Source organism: Anser cygnoides, unplaced genomic scaffold, assembly GCF_040182565.1.
Source record: "Anser cygnoides isolate HZ-2024a breed goose unplaced genomic scaffold, Taihu_goose_T2T_genome scaffold_41_1, whole genome shotgun sequence".
Classification (NCBI taxonomy): domain Eukaryota; kingdom Metazoa; phylum Chordata; class Aves; order Anseriformes; family Anatidae; genus Anser; species Anser cygnoides.
In genome coordinates, this window is record NW_027103065.1 from 944037 (window position 1) to 961838 (window position 17802).

Below are 17802 nucleotides of genomic sequence, written 5' to 3' on the forward strand. Positions count from 1 at the left end.
CTGGACTCACTGCAGTGCATCCCCAGTGGTGCCAGTGCACTCTCTGGACTCACCGCACTGCATCCCCAGTGGTGCCAGTGCACTCTCTGGACTCACTGCACTGCATCCCCAAGGTGCCAGTGCACTCTCTGGACTCAACTGCACTGCATCCCCAGTGGTGCCCGTGCACTCTCTGGACTCACTGCAGTGCATCCCCAGTGGTGCCAGTGCACTCTCTGGACTCACTGCATTGCATCCCCAGTGGTGCCAGTGCACTCTCTGGACTCACTGCACTGCATCCCCAGTGGTGCCAGTGCACTCTCTGGACTCACTGCACTGCATCCCCAGTGGTGCCTGTGCAGTCTCTGGACTCACTACAGTTCATCCCCAGTGGAGCCAGTGCACTCTCTGGACTCACTGCACTCCATCCCCACGGGTGCCAGTGCACTCTCTGGACTCACTGCACTCCATCCCCACTGGTGCCAGTCCACTCTCTGGACTCACTGCACTGCATCCCCAGTGGTGCCAGTGCACTCTCTGCACTCATGCACTGCATACCCAGTGGTGCCAGTGCACTCTTTGGACTCACTGCACTGCATGAAGAGTGGTGCCAGTGCACTCTCTGGACTCACTGCACTGCATCCCCAGTGGTGCCAGTGTAGTCTCTGGACTCACTGTAGTGCATCCCCAGTGGTGCCAGTGCAATCTCAGGACTCACTGCAGAGCAGCTCCAGTTGGTGCCAGTGCAGTCTCTGGACTCACTGCACTGCATCCCCACTGGTGCCAGTGCACTCTCTGGACTCACTGCAGTGCATCCCCAGTGGTGCCAGTGCACTCTCTGGAGTCACTGCAGTGTATCCCCAGTGGTGCCAGTGCACTCTCTGGACTCACTGAACTGCATCCCCAGTGGTGCCAGAGCACTCTCTGGACTCACTGCAGTGCATCCCCAGTGCTGCCAGTGCACTCTCTGGACTCACTGCACTGCATCGCCAGTGGTGCCAGTGCATTCTCTGGACTCACTGCACTGCATCCCCAGTGGTGCCAGTGCACTCTCTGCACTCAGAGCACTGCATCCCCAGTGGTGCCAGTGCACTCTCTGGACTCACTGCGGTGCATCACCAGTGGTGCCAGTGCACTCTCTGGACTCACTGCAGTGCATCCCCTGTGGTGCCAGTGCACTCTCTGGACTCACTGCACTGCATCCCCAGTGGTTCCAGTGCACTCTCCGGAATCACTGTACTGCATCCACAGTGGTGTCAGTGCACTCTCTGGACTCACTGCAGTGCATCCCCAGTGGTGCCAGTGCACTCTCTGGACTCACCGCACTGCATCCCCAGTGGTGCCAGTGCACTCTCTGGAGTCACTGCACTGCATCCCCAGTGGTGCCTGTGCAGTCTCTGGACTCACTTCAGTTCATCCCCAGTGGAGCCAGTGCACTCTCTGGACTCACTGCACTGCATCCCCAGTGGTGCCAGTGCACTCTCTGGACTCACTGCACTCCATCCCCACTGGTGCCAGTCCACTCTCTGGACTCACTGCACTGCATCCCCAGTGGTGCCAGTGGACTCTCTGCACTCATGCACTGCATACCCAGTGGTGCCAGTGCACTCTTTGGACTCACTGCACTGCATGAACAGTGGTGCCTGTGAAGTCTCTGGACTCACTGCAGTGCATCCCCAGTGGTGCCAGTGTAGTCTCTGGACTCACTGTAGTGCATCCCCAGTGGTGCCAGTGCAATCTCAGGACTCACTGCAGTGCAGCTCCAGTTGGTGCCAGTGCAGTCTCTGGACCCACTGCACTGCATCCCCAGTGGTACCAGTGCACTCTCTGGACTCACTGCAGTGCATCCCCAGTGGTGCCTGTGCACTCTCTGGAGTCACTGCAGTGTATCCCCAGTGGTGCCAGTGCACTCTCTGGACTCACTGAAGTGCATCCCCAGTGGTGCCAGAGCACTCTCTGGACTCACTGCAGTGCATTCCCAGTGCTGCCAGTGCACTCTCTGGACTCACTGCACTGCATCGCCAGTGGTGCCAGTGCACTCTCTGGACTCACTGCACTGCATCGCCAGTGGTGCCAGTGCACTCTCTGGACTCAGTGCACTGCATCCCCAGTGGTGCCAGTGCACTCTCTGGACTCACCGCAGTGCAGCCCAAGTGGTGCCAGTGCACTCTCTGGACTCACTGCAGTGCAGCCCCTTAGGTGCCAGTGCACTCTCTGTACTCACTGCAGTGCATTCCCAGTGGTGCCAGTGCACTCTCTGGACGCCTTGCAGTGAATCCCCTTAGGTGCCAGTGCACTCTCTGGACTCACTGCACTAAATCCCCAGTGGTGCCAGTTCACTCTCTGGACTCACTGAACTGAATCCCCAGTGCTGCCAGTGCACTCTCTGGACTCACTGCACTGCATCCCCAGTGGTGCCTGTGAAGTCTCTGGACTCACTGCAGTGCATCCCCATTTGTGCCAGAGAACTCTCTGGACTCACTGCAGTGCATCCCCAGTGGTGCCAGTGCAATCTCAGGACTCACAGCAGTGCAGCTCCATTTGGTGCCAGTGCACTCTCTGGACTCACTGCACTGCATCCGCTGTGGTGCCATTGCACTCTCTGGACTCACTGCACTGCATCCCCAGTGGTGCCAGTGCACTCTCTGGTCTCACTGCACTGCATCCCCATTGCTGACAGTGCCCTCTCTGGACTCACTGCACTGCATTCCCAGTGGTGCCAGTGCACTCTCTGGACTCACTGCAGTGCATCCCCAGTGGTGCCAGTGCACTCTCTGGACTCACTGCACTGCATCCCCAGTGGTTCCAGTGCACTCTCCGGAATCACTGTACTGCATCCACAGTGGTGTCAGTGCACTCTCTGGACTCACTGCAGTGCATCCCCAGTGGTGCCAGTGCACTCTCTGGACTCACCGCACTGCATCCCCAGTGGTGCCAGTGCACTCTCTGGAGTCACTGCACTGCATCCCCAGTGGTGCCTGTGCAGTCTCTGGACTCACTTCAGTTCATCCCCAGTGGAGCCAGTGCACTCTCTGGACTCACTGCACTGCATCCCCAGTGGTGCCAGTGCACTCTCTGGACTCACTGCACTCCATCCCCACTGGTGCCAGTCCACTCTCTGGACTCACTGCACTGCATCCCCAGTGGTGCCAGTGGACTCTCTGTACTCATGCACTGCATACCCAGTGGTGCCAGTGCACACTTTGGACTCACTGCACTGCATGAACAGTGGTGCCAGTGCACTCTCTGGACTCACTGCACTGCATCCCCAGTGGTGCCAGTGTAGTCTCTGGACTCACTGTAGTGCATCCCCAGTGGTGCCAGTGCTATCTCAGGACTCACTGCAGTGCAGCTCCAGTTGGTGCCAGTGCAGTCTCTGGACTCACTGCACTGCATCCCCAGCGGTGCCAGTGCACTCTCTGGACTCACTGCAGTGCATCCCCAGTGGTGCCTGTGCACTCTCTGGAGTCACTGCAGTGTATCCCCAGTGGTGCCAGTGCACTCTCTGGACTCACTGAAGTGCATCCCCAGTGGTGCCAGAGCACTCTCTGGACTCACTGCAGTGCATTCCCAGTGCTGCCAGTGCACTCTCTGGACTCACTGCACTGCATCGCCAGTGGTGCCAGTGCACTCTCTGGACTCACTGAACTGAATCCCCAGTGGTGCCAGTGCACTCTCTGGACTCACTGTACTGCATCCCCAGTGGTGCCTGTGAAGTCTCTGGACTCACTGCAGTGCATCCCCATTTGTGCCAGAGAACTCTCTGGACTCACTGCAGTGCATCCCCAGTGGTGCCAGTGCAATCTCAGGACTCACAGCAGTGCAGCTCCATTTGGTGCCAGTGCACTCTCTGGACTCACTGCACTGCATCCCCAGTGGTGCCAGTGCACTCTCTGGACTCACTGCACTGCATCCCCAGTGGTGCCAGTACACTCTCTGGACTCACTGCAGAGCATCCCCTGTGGTGCCATTGCACTCTCTGGACTCACTGCACTGCATCCCCAGTGGTGCCACTGCACTCTCTGGACTCACTGCAGTGCATCCCCAGTGGTGCCAGTGCACTCTCTGGACTCACTGCACTGCATCCCCAGTGGTGCCAGTGCACGCTCTGGACCCACTGCAGTGCATCCCCACTGGTGCCAGTGCACTCTCTGGACTCACTGCAGTGCATCCCCAGTGGTGCCAGTGCACTCTGTGGATTCACTGCACTGCATCCCAGTGGTGCCAGTGCACTCTCTGGACTCACTGCACTGCATCCCCAGTGGTGCCAGTGCACTCTCTGGACTCACTGCACTGCATCCCCAGTGGTACCAGTGCACTCTCCGGAATCACTGTACTGCATCCACAGTGGTGTCAGTGCACTCTCTGGACTCACTGCAGTGCATCCCCAGTGGTGCCCGTGCAGTCTCTGGACTCACTGCAGTGCATCCCCAGTGGTGCCAGTGCACTCTCTGGACTCACTGCATTGCATCCCCAGTGGTGCCAGTGCACTCTCTGCACTCACTGCACTGCATCCCCAGTGGTGCCAGTGCACTCTCTGGAATCACTGCACTGCATCCTCAGTGGTGCCAGTGCACTCTCTGGACTCACTGCACTGCATCCCCAGTGGTGCCAGGGCACTCTCTGGACTCACTGCACTGCATCCCCATTGGTCCCAGTGCACTCTCTGCCCTCACTGCATTGCATCCCCAGTGGTGCCAGTGCACTCTCTGCACTCACTGCAGTGCATCCCCAGTGGTGCCAGTGCAATCTCTGGGCTCACCGGGGTGCATCCCCAGTGGTGCCAGAGCACTCTCTGGTCTCACTGCACTACATCAACTGTGGTGCCAGTGCACTCTCTGGACTCACTGCAGTGCATCCCCAGTGGTGCCAGTGCACTCTCTGGACTGACTGCACTGCATCCCCAGTGGTGTTAGTGCACTCTCTGGACTCACTGCAGTGCATCCGCAGTGGTGCCAGTGCACTCTCTGGACTCACTGCACTGCATCCCCAGTAGTGCCAGTGCACTCTGTGGACTCACTGCGCTGCATCCCCAGTGGTGCCAGTGCACTCTCTGGACTCACTGCACTGCATCCCCAGTGGTGCCAGTGCACTCTCTGCACTCACTGCACTGCATCCCCACTGGTGCCAGTGCACTATCTGGACTCATTGCAGTGCATCCCCAGTTTTGCCCGTGCACTCTCTGAGTCACTGCACTGCATTCCCAGTGGTGCCAGTGCACTCTCTGGACTCACTGCAGTGCATCCCCAGGGGTGCCAGTGCACTCTCTGGACTCACTGCACTGCAACCCCAGTGGTGCCAGTGCACTCTCTGGACTCACTGCAGTGCATCCCCAGTGGTGCCAGTGCACTCTCTGGACTCACCGCACTGCATCCCCAGTGGTGCCAGTGCACTCTCTGGAGTCACTGCACTGCATCCCCAGTGGTGCCTGTGCAGTCTCTGGACTCACTTCAGTTCATCACCAGTGGAGCCAGTGCACTCTCTGGACTCACTGCACTGCATCCCCAGTGGTGCCAGTGCACTCTCTGGACTCACTGCACTCCATCCCCACTGGTGCCAGTCCACTCTCTGGACTCACTGCACTGCATCCCCAGTGGTGCCAGTGGACTCTCTGCACTCATGCACTGCATACCCAGTGGTGCCAGTGCACTCTTTGGACTCACTGCACTGCATGAACAGTGGTGCCAGTGCACTCTCTGGACTCACTGCACTGCATCCCCAGTGGTGCCAGTGTAGTCTCTGGACTCACTGTAGTGCATCCCCAGTGGTGCCAGTGCAATCTCAGGACTCACTGCAGTGCAGCTCCAGTTGGTGCCAGTGCAGTCTCTGGACTCACTGCACTGCATCCCCAGTGGTGCCAGTGCACTCTCTGGACTCACTGCAGTGCATCCCCATTGGTGCCTGTGCACTCTCTGGAGTCACTGCAGTGTATCCCCAGTGGTGCCAGTGCACTCTCTGGACTCACTGAAGTGCATCCACAGTGGTGCCAGAGCACTCTCTGGACTCACTGCAGTGCATTCCCAGTGCTGCCAGTGCACTCTCTGGACTCACTGCACTGCATCGCCAGTGGTGCCAGTGCACTCTCTGGACTCACTGCACTGCATCACCACTGGTGCCAGTGCACTCTCTGGACTCAGTGCACTGCATCCCCAGTGGTGCCAGTGCACTCTCTGGACTCACCGCAGTGCAGCCCAAGTGGTGCCAGTGCACTCTCTGGACTCACTGCAGTGCATTCCCAGTGCTGCCAGTGCACTCTCTGCACTCACTGCAGTGCATCCCCAGTGGTGCCAGTGCAATCTCTGGGCTCACTGCACTAAATCCCCAGTGGTGCCAGTTCACTCTCTGGACTCACTGCACTGCATCCCCAGTGGTGCCAGTGCACTCTCTGGAGTCACTGCACTGCATCCTCAGTGGTGCCAGTGCACTCTCTGGACTCACTGCACTGCATCCCCAGTGGTGCCAGGGCACTCTCTGGACTCACTGCACTGCATCCCCAGTGGTCCCAGTGCACTCTCTGCCCTCACTGCATTGCATCCCCAGTGGTGCCAGTGCACTCTCTGCACTCACTGCAGTGCATCCCCAGTGGTGCCAGTGCAATCTCTGGGCTCACCGGGGTGCATCCCCAGTGGTGCCAGAGCACTCTCTGGCCTCACTGCACTACATCAACTGTGGTGCCAGTGCACTCTCTGGACTCACTGCAGTGCATCCCCAGTGGTGCCAGTGCACTCTCTGGACTGACTGCACTGCATCCCCAGTGGTGTTAGTGCACTCTCTGGACTCACTGCAGTGCATCCGCAGTGGTGCCAGTGCACTCTCTGGACTCACTGCACTGCATCCCCAGTAGTGCCAGTGCACTCTGTGGACTCACTGCGCTGCATCCCCAGTGGTGCCAGTGCACTCTCTGGACTCACTGCACTGCATCCCCAGTGGTGCCAGTGCACTCTCTGCACTCACTGCACTGCATCGCCACTGGTGCCAGTGCACTATCTGGACTCATTGCAGTGCATCCCCAGTTTTGCCAGTGCACTCTCTGAGTCACTGCACTGCATTCCCAGTGGTGCCAGTGCACTCTCTGGACTCACTGCAGTGCATCCCCAGGGGTGCCAGTGCACTCTCTGGACTCACTGCACTGCAACCCCAGTGGTGCCAGTGCACTCTCTGGACTCACTGCAGTGCATCCCCAGTGGTGCCAGTGCACTCTCTGGACTCACCGCACTGCATCCCCAGTGGTGCCAGTGCACTCTCTGGACTCACTGCACTGCATCCCCAAGGTGCCAGTGCACTCTCTGGACTCAACTGCACTGCATCCCCAGTGGTGCCCGTGCACTCTCTGGACTCACTGCAGTGCATCCCCAGTGGTGCCAGTGCACTCTCTGGACTCACTGCATTGCATCCCCAGTGGTGCCAGTGCACTCTCTGGACTCACTGCACTGCATCCCCAGTGGTGCCAGTGCACTCTCTGGACTCACTGCACTGCATCCCCAGTGGTGCCTGTGCAGTCTCTGGACTCACTACAGTTCATCCCCAGTGGAGCCAGTGCACTCTCTGGACTCACTGCACTCCATCCCCACTGGTGCCAGTGCACTCTCTGGACTCACTGCACTCCATCCCCACTGGTGCCAGTCCACTCTCTGGACTCACTGCACTGCATCCCCAGTGGTGCCAGTGCAATCTCTGCACTCATGCACTGCATCCCCAGTGGTGCCAGTGCACTCTTTGGACTCACTGCACTGCATGAACAGTGGTGCCAGTGCACTCTCTGGACTCACTGCACTGCATCCCCAGTGGTGCCAGTGTAGTCTCTGCACTCACTGTAGTGCATCCCCAGTGGTGCCAGTGCAATCTCAGGACTCACTGCAGTGCAGCTCCAGTTGGTGCCAGTGCAGTCTCTGGACTCACTGCACTGCATCCCCAGTGGTGCCAGTGCACTCTCTGGACTCACTGCAGTGCATCCCCAGTGGTGCCTGTGCACTCTCTGGAGTCACTGCAGTGTATCCCCAGTGGTGCCAGTGCACTCTCTGGACTCACTGAAGTGCATCCCCAGTGGTGCCAGAGCACTCTCTGGACTCACTGCAGTGCATTCCCAGTGCTGCCAGTGCACCCTCTGGACTCACTGCACTGCATCGCCAGTGGTGCCAGTGCACTCTCTGGACTCACTGCACTGCATCACCAGTGGTGCCAGTGCACTCTCTGGACTCAGTGCACTGCATCCCCAGTGGTGCCAGTGCACTCTCTGGACTCACCGCAGTGCAGCCCAAGTGGTGCCAGTGCACTCTCTGGACTCACTGCAGTGCATTCCCAGTGCTGCCAGTGCACTCTCTGCACTCACTGCAGTGCATCCCCAGTGGTGCCAGTGCAATCTCTGGGCTCACTGCACTAAATCCCCAGTGGTGCCAGTTCACTCTCTGGACTCACTGCACTGCATCCCCAGTGGTGCCAGTGCACTCTCTGGAGTCACTGCACTGCATCCTCAGTGGTGCCAGTGCACTCTCTGGACTCACTGCACTGCATCCCCAGTGGTGCCAGGGCACTCTCTGGACTCACTGCACTGCATCCCCAGTGGTCCCAGTGCACTCTCTGCCCTCACTGCATTGCATCCCCAGTGGTGCCAGTGCACTCTCTGCACTCACTGCAGTGCATCCCCAGTGGTGCCAGTGCAATCTCTGGGCTCACCGGGGTGCATCCCCAGTGGTGCCAGAGCACTCTCTGGTCTCACTGCACTACATCAACTGTGGTGCCAGTGCACTCTCTGGACTCACTGCACTGCATCGCCAGTGGTGCCAGTGCACTCTCTGGACTCACTGCACTGCATCACCAGTGGTGCCAGTGCACTCTCTGGACTCAGTGCACTGCATCCCCAGTGGTGCCAGTGCACTCTCTGGACTCACCGCAGTGCAGCCCAAGTGGTGCCAGTGCACTCTCTGGACTCACTGAAGTGCATCCCCAGTGGTGCCAGAGCACTCTCTGGACTCACTGCAGTGCATTCCCAGTGCTGCCAGTGCACCCTCTGGACTCACTGCACTGCATCGCCAGTGGTGCCAGTGCACTCTCTGGACTCACTGCACTGCATCACCAGTGGTGCCAGTGCACTCTCTGGACTCAGTGCACTGCATCCCCAGTGGTGCCAGTGCACTCTCTGGACTCACCGCAGTGCAGCCCAAGTGGTGCCAGTGCACTCTCTGGACTCACTGCAGTGCATTCCCAGTGCTGCCAGTGCACTCTCTGCACTCACTGCAGTGCATCCCCAGTGGTGCCAGTGCAATCTCTGGGCTCACTGCACTAAATCCCCAGTGGTGCCAGTTCACTCTCTGGACTCACTGCACTGCATCCCCAGTGGTGCCAGTGCACTCTCTGGAGTCACTGCACTGCATCAACAGTGGTGCCTCTGCACTCTCTGGACTCACTGCAGTGCATCCCCAGTGGTGCCAGTGCACTCTCTGGACTCACTGTAGTGCATCCCCAGTGGTGCCAGTGCACTCTCTGGACTCACTGCAGTGCATCCCCAGTAGTGCCAGTGCACTCTCTGGACTCACTGCACTGCATCCCCAGTGGTGCCAGTGCACTCTCTGGACTCACTGCACTGCAACCCCAGTGGTGCCAGTGCACTCTCTGGACTCACTGCAGTGCATCCCCAGTAGTGCCAGTGCACTCTCTGGACTCACTGCACTGCATCCCCAAGGTGCCAGTGCACTCTCTGGACTCAACTGCACTGCATCCCCAGTGGTGCCCGTGCACTCTCTGGACTCACTGCAGTGCATCCCCAGTGGTGCCAGTGCACTCTCTGGACTCACTGCATTGCATCCCCAGTGGTGCCAGTGCACTCTCTGGACTCACTGCACTGCATCCCCAGTGGTGCCAGTGCACTCTCTGGACTCACTGCACTGCATCCCCAGTGGTGCCTGTGCAGTCTCTGGACTCACTACAGTTCATCCCCAGTGGAGCCAGTGCACTCTCTGGACTCACTGCACTCCATCCCCACTGGTGCCAGTGCACTCTCTGGAGTCACTGCACTCCATCCCCACTGGTGCCAGTCCACTCTCTGGACTCACTGCACTGCATCCCCAGTGGTGCCAGTGCACTCTCTGCACTCATGCACTGCATACCCAGTGGTGCCAGTGCACTCTTTGGACTCACTGCACTGCATGAAGAGTGGTGCCAGTGCACTCTCTGGACTCACTGCACTGCATCCCCAGTGGTGCCAGTGTAGTCTCTGGACTCACTGTAGTGCATCCCCAGTGGTGCCAGTGCAATCTCAGGACTCACTGCGGAGCAGCTCCAGTTGGTGCCAGTGCAGTCTCTGGACTCACTGCACTGCATCCCCACTGGTGCCAGTGCACTCTCTGGACTCACCGGGGTGCATCCCCAGTGGTGCCAGTGCACTCTCTGGAGTCACTGCAGTGTATCCCCAGTGGTGCCAGTGCACTCTCTGGACTCACTGAACTGCATCCCCAGTGGTGCCAGAGCACTCTCTGGACTCACTGCAGTGCATCCCCAGTGCTGCCAGTGCACTCTCTGGACTCACTGCACTGCATCGCCAGTGGTGCCAGTGCACTCTCTGGACTCACTGCACTGCATCCCCAGTGGTGCCAGTGCACTCTCTGCACTCAGAGCACTGCATCCCCAGTGGTGCCAGTGCACTCTCTGGACTCACTGCACTGCATCCCCAGTGGTGCCAGTGCACTCTCTGGAGTCACAGCACTGCATCAACAGTGGTGCCTCTGCACTCTCTGGACTCACTGCAGTGCATCCCCAGTGGTGCCAGTGCACTCTCTGGACTCACTGTAGTGCATCCCCAGTGGTGCCAGTGCACTCTCTGGACTCACTGCAGTGCATCCCCAGTAGTGCCAGTGCACTCTCTGGACTCACTGCACTGCATCCCCAGTGGTGCCAGTGCACTCTCTGGACTCACTGCACTGCATCCCCAGTGGTGCCAGTGCACTCTCTGGACTCACTGCAGTGCATCCCCACTGGTGCCAGTGCACTCTCTGGACTCACTGCATTGCATCCCCAGTGGTGCCAGTGCACTCTCTGGACTCACTGCACTGCATCCCCAGTGGTGCCACTGCACTCTCTGGACTCACTGCACTGCATCCCCAGTGGTGCCAGTGCAATCTCTGGTCTCACTGCACTGCATCCCCACTGGTGCCAGTGCACTCTTTGGACTCACTGCAGTGCATCCCCAGTGCTGAGAGTGCACTCTCTGGACTCAGTGCACTGCATCCCCAGAGGTGCCAGTGCACTCTCTGGACTCACTGCACTGCATCACCAGTGGTGACAATTCACTTTCTGGACTCACTGCACTGCATCCCCAGTGGTGCCAGTGCACTCTCTGGACTCACTGCACTGCATCCCCAGTGGTGCCAGTGCACTCTCTGGACTCACTGCATTGCATCACCTGTGGTGCCAGTGCACTCTCTGGACTCACTGCACTGCATCCCCAGTGGTGCCAGTGCAATCTCTGGTCTCACTGCACTGCATCCCCACTGGTGCCAGTGCACTCTTTGGACTCACTGCAGTGCATCCCCAGTGCTGAGAGTGCACTCTCTGGACTCAGTGCACTGCATCCCCAGTGGTGACAGTTCACTTTCTGGACTCACTGCACTGCATCCCCAGTGGTGCCAGTGCACTCTCTGGACTCACTGCACTGCATCCCCAGTGGTGACAGTGTAGTCCCTGCACTCACTGCAGTTCATCCCCAGGGGAGCCAGTGTACTCTCAGGACTCACTGAACTGCATCCCCAGTGGTGCCAGTGCACTCTCTGGACTCACTGCAGTGTATCCCCATTGGGCCGGTGCACTCTCTGGAATCACTAAACTGCATCCCCAGTGGTGCCAGAGAACTCTCTGGACTCACTGCAGTGCATCCCCAGTGGTGCCAGTGCACTCTCTGGACTCACTGCAGTTTATCCCCAGTGGTGCAAGGGCACTCTCTGGACTCACTGCACTGCATCCCCAGTGGTGCCAGTGCACTCTCTGGCCTCACTGCACTGCATCCCCAGTGGTGCCAGTGGACTCTCTGGACTCACTGCACTGCATCCCCAGTGGTGCCACTGCACTCTCTGGACTCACTGAAGTGCATCCCCAGTGGTGCCAGTGCACTCTCTGGAATCACTGCACTGCATCCCCTGTGGTGCCAGTGCAGTCCCTGGACTCACTGCACTGCATCCCCAGTGGTGCCAGTGCACTCTCTGGACTCACTGCACTGCATCCCCAGTGGTGCCAGTGCACTCTCTGGACTCACTGCACTGCATCCGTTTTGGTGCAACTGCACTCTCTGAACTCACTGCACTGCATCCCCAGTGGTGCCAGTGCACTCTCCAGACTCACGGCAGTGCAATCACAGTTGTGCCATTGCACTCTCTGGACTCACTGCAATGCATCCCCAGTGGAGCCAGTGCACTCTCTGGACTCACTGCAGTGCATCACCTGTGGTGCCAGTGCACTCTCTGGACTCACTGCAGTGTAACCCCTGTGGTGCCAGTGCACTCTGTGCTCTCAGTGCAATGCATCCCCAGAGGTGCCAGTGCACTCTCTGGACTCACCGCAGTGCAGCCCCAGTGGTGCCAGTGCACTCTCTGGACTCACTGCAGTGCAGCCCCTTAGGTGCCAGTGCACTCTCTGTACTCACTGCAGTGCATTCCCAGTGGTGCCAGTGCACTCTCTGGATGCCTTGCAGTGAATCCCCTTAGGTGCCAGTGCACTCTCTGGACTCACTGCACTGCATCCCCAGTGGTGCCAGTTCACTCTCTGGACTCACTGAACTGAATCCCCAGTGGTGCCAGTGCACTCTCTGGAGTCACTGTACTGGATCCCCAGTGGTGCCTGTGAAGTCTCTGGACTCACTGCAGTGCATCCCCAGTGGTGCCAGAGAACTCTCTGGACTCACTGCACTGCATCCCCAGTGGTGCAAGTGCACTCTCTGGACTCACTGCACTGCATCCCCAGTGGTGCCAGTACACTCTCTGGACTCACTGCAGTGCATCCCCTGTGGTGCCATTGCACTCTCAGGACTCACTGCACTGCATCCTCAGTGGTGCCAGTGCACTCTCTGGTCTCACTGCACTGCATCCCCATTGCTGACAGTGCCCTCTCTGGACTCACTGCACTGCATTCCCAGTGGTGCCAGTGCACTCTCTGGACTCACTGCAGTGCATCCCCAGTGGTGCCAGGGCACTCTCTGCAGACAATGCAGTGCATCCCCAAAGGTGACAGTGCACTCTCTGGAGTCACTGTACTGCTCGAGCCGCGGCAGCCGCTCCAGCCGCGTTAGCCCCTCCAGCCTCGGCAGCCGCTCCAGCCGCTCCAGCCGCGGCAGCCGCGGCAGCCGGTCCAGCCGCGGCAGCCGCTCCATCCGCGGCATACCCGGCAGCCGCTCCAGCCGCTCCAGCCGCGGCAGCCGCTCCAACCGCGAAGGCGCTCCAGCCGCGGCATCCGCGGCAGCCGCTCCAGCCGCGGCAGCAACTCCAACCGCGGCAGCCGCTCCAGCCGTGGCAGCCGCTCCACTCGGTAGCGGCTTTCGCGGCTGCCGCGGCTGGAGCGGCTGCGGCGGCTGGAGCGTCTAGAGCGTCTGCCGCGGCTGGACGGGCTACCGCGGCTGGAGCGGCTGAGGAGGCTGGAGCGGATGCCGCGGCTGGAGCAGTGCAGTGAGTCCAGAGAGTCAACTGGCACCACTGAGGATGCACTGCAGTGAGTCCAGAGAGTGCACTGGAACCACTGGGGATGCAGTTCAGTGAGTCCAGAGAGTGCACTGGCACCACCGGGGATTCAGATACATTCTCACTGCAGTGAGATCACCAGTAGTGCCAGTGCACTCTCTGGACTCACTGCACTGCATCCCCATTGCTGACAGTGCCCTCTCTGGACTCAGTGCACTGCATCCCCAGTGGTGCCAGTTCACTCTCTGGACTCACTGCAGTGCATCCCCAGAAGTGCCAGTGGCTCTCTGCACTCATTGCACTGCATCACCAGTGGTGCCAGTGCACTCTCTGGACTCACTGCACTGCATCCCCAATGGTGCCACTGCACTCTCTGGACTCACTGCACTGCATCCCCAGTGGTGCCAGTGCACTCTCTGGACTCACTGCGCTGCATACCCAGTGGAGCCAGTGCACTCTCTGGACTCACTGCACTGCATCCCCAAGGTGCCAGTGCACTCTCTGGACTCACTGCACTGCATCCCCAGTGGTGACAGTGCACTCTCTGGACTCACTGCAGTGCATCCCCAGTGGTGACAGTGCACTCTCTGGACTCACTGCACTGCATCCCCAGTGGTGCCAGTGCACTCTCTCAAAACACCGGGGTGCAACCGCAGCGGTGCCAGTTCACTCTCTGCACTCACTGCACTGCATCCCCAGTGGTGCCAGTGCAATCTCTGGACTCATTGCAGTGTATCCCCTGTGGTGCCAGTGCACTCTGTGGACTCAGTGCACTGCATCCCAGTGGTGCCAGTGCACTCTCTGGACTCACCGCACTGCATCCCCAGTGTTGCCAGTCCACTCTCTGGACTCACTGCACTGCATCCCAGTGGTGGCAGTGCACTCTCTGGACTCACTGCAGTGCATCCCCAGTGGCGCCAGTGCACTCTCTGGAGTCACTGCACTGCATCCCCAGTGGTGACAGTGCACTCTCTGGACTCACTGCACTGCATCCCCAGTGGTGCCAGTGCACTCTCTGTACTCACTGCAGTGCAACCCCAATGGTGCCAGTGCATTCTCTTTACTCACTGCAGTGCATCCCCACTGGTGCCAGTGCACTCTCTGGACTCACTGCAGTGCATCCCAAGTGGTGCCAGTGCACTCTCTGGACTCACTGCAGTCCATCCCCAGTGGTGCCAGTGCACTCTCTGGAGTCACTGCAGTGCATCTCCAGTGGTGCCAGGGCAGTCTCTGCAGACAATGCAGTGCATCCCCAAAGGTGACAGTGCACTCTCTGGACTCACTGTACTGCTCGAGCCGCGGCAACCGCTCCAGCCGCGGTAGCCATTCCAGCCTCGGCAGCCGCTCCAGCCGCTCCAGCCCTGGCAGCCGCGGCAGCCGGTCCAGCCGCGGCAGCCGCTCCATCCGCGGCATACGCGGCAGCCGCTCCAGCCGCTCCAGCCGCTCCAGCCGCGGCAGCCGCTCCAACCGCGGCAGGCGCTCCAGCCGCGGCAGCCGCTCCAGCCGCGGCAGCCGATCCAGCCGCGGCAGACGCGGCAGCCGCTCCAGCCGTGGCAGCCGCTCCACTCGGTAGCGGCTTTAGCGGCTGCCGCGGACTGGAGCGCCTGTCGCGGCTGCCGAGGCTGGAGCGGCTGCCGCGGCTGGAGCGGCTGCGGCGGCTGGAGCGTCTAGAGCGTCTGCCGCGGCTGGAGGGGCTACCGCGGCTGGAGCGGCTGAGGCGGCTGGAGCGGATGCCGCGGCTGGAGCAGTGCAGTGAGTCCAGAGAGTCAACTGGCACCACTGGGGATGCACTGCAGTGAGTCCAGAGAGTGCACTGGCACCACTGGGGATGCAGTGCAGTGAGTCCAGAGAGTGCACTGGCACCACTGGGGATGCAGTGCAGTGAGTCCAGAGAGTGCACTGGCACCACTGAGGATGCAGTGCAGTGAGTCCAGAGAGTGAACTGGCACCACTGGGGATTTAGTGCAGTGAGTCCAGAGAGTGCACTGGCACCTAAGGGGATTCACTGCAAGGCGTCCAGAGAGTGCACTGGCACCACTGGGGATGCACTGCCGTGAGTCCAGAGATTGAACTGGCACCACTGGGGATGCAGTGCAGTGAGTCCAGAGAGTGCACTGGCACCACTGGGGATGCAGTGCAGCGAGTAAAGAGAGTGCACTGGCACCACTGGGGATGCAGTGCAGTGAGTCCAGAGAGTGCACTGGCACCACTGGGGATGGACTGCAGTGAGTCCAGAGAGTGCACTGGCACCACTGGGGATGCAGTGCAGTGAGTCCAGAGAGTGCACTGGCACCACTGGGGATGCAGTGCAGTGAGTCCAGAGAGTGCACTGGCACCACTGGGGATGCACTGCAGTGAGTAAAGAGAATGCACTGGCACCTTTGGGGTTGCACTGCAGTGAGTCCAGAGAGTGCACTGGCACCACTGGGGATGCAGTGCAGTGAGTCCAGAGAGTGCACTGGCACCACTGGGGATGCAGTGCACTGAGTCCAGAGAGTGCACTGGCACCACTGGGGATGCACTGCAGTGAGTCCAGAGAGTGCACTGGCACCACTGGGATGCAGTGCAGTGAGTCCAGAGAGTGCACTGCCACCACTGGGATGCAGTGCACTGAGTCCACAGAGTGCACTGGCACCACAGGGGATACACTGCAGTGAGTCCAGAGAGTGCACTGGCACCACTAGGGATGCACTGCCGTGAGTGCAGAGAGTGCACTGGCACCGCTGCGGTAGCACCCCGGTGTTTTCAGAGAGTGCAGTGGCACCACGGGGGATGCAGTGCACTGAGTCCAGAGAGGGCACTGTCAGCAATGGGGATGCAGTGCAGTGAGTCCAGAGAGTGCACTGGCACCACTGGTATGCAGTGCAGTGAGACCAGAGACTTCACAGGCACCACTGGGGATGCAGTGCAGTGAGTCCAGAGAGTGCACTGGCACCACTGGGGATGCAGTGCAGTGAGTCCTGAGAGTGCAATGGCACCACAGGGGATGCAGCACAGTGAGTCCAGAGAGTGCACTGGCACCACTGGGGATGCACTGCAGTGAGTCCAGAGAGTGCACTGGCACCAACTGGAGCTGCACTGCTGTGAGTCCTGAGATTGCACTGGCACCACTGGGATGCACTGCAGTGAGTCCAGAGACTTCACAGGCACCACTGGGGATGCAGTGCAGTGAGTCCAGAGAGTGCACTGGCACCACTGGGGATGCAGTGCAGTGAGTCCTGAGAGTGCAATGGCACCACAGGGGATGCACTGCAGTGAGTCCAGAGAGTGCACTGGCACCACTGGGGATGCAGTGCAGTGAGTTAAGAGAGTACACTGGCACCACTGTGGATGCACTGCAGTGAGTCCAGAGAGTGCACTGGCACCACTTTTGATGCAGTGCAATGAGTCCAGAGAGCCACTGGCACCACTGGGGATGCACTGCAGTGAGACCAGAGAGTGCACTGGCACCACTGGGGATGCAGTGCAGTGAGTCATGAGAGTGCAATGGCACCACAGGGGATGCACTGCAGTGAGTCCAGAGAGTGCAGTGGCACCTCTGGAGATGCAGTGCAGTGAGTCCAGAGAGTGCACTGGCACCACTGGGGATGCAGTGCAGTGAGTGCAGAGAGTGCACTGGCACCAACTGGAGCTGCACTGCTGTGAGTCCTGAGATTGCACTGGCACCACTGGGGATGCACTGCAGTGAGTCCAGAGATTTCACAGGAACCAATGGGATGCAGTACAGTGAGTCCAGAGAGTACACTGGCACTACTGGGGATTCAGTTCAGTGAGTCCAGAGAGTGAACTGGCACCATTGGGGAAGTAGTGCAGTGAGTCCAGAGTGCACTGGCACCACTGGGGATGCACCCCGGCAAGTCCAGAGAGTGCACTGTCACCACTGGGGATGCAGTGCAGTGAGTCCAGAGAGTGCACTGGCACCACTGGGGATGCAGTGCAGTGAGTCCAGAGAGTGCACTGGCACCACTGGGATGCAGTGCACTGAGTCCAGAGAGTGCACTGGCACAACAGGGGATACACTGCAGTGAGTCCAGAGAGTGCACTGGCACCACTGGGGATGCACTGCCGTGAGTGCAGAGAGTGCACTGGCACCGCTGCGGTTGCACCCGGGTGTTTTCAGAGAGTGCAGTGGCACCACTGGGGATGCAGTGCAGTGAGACCAGAGAGT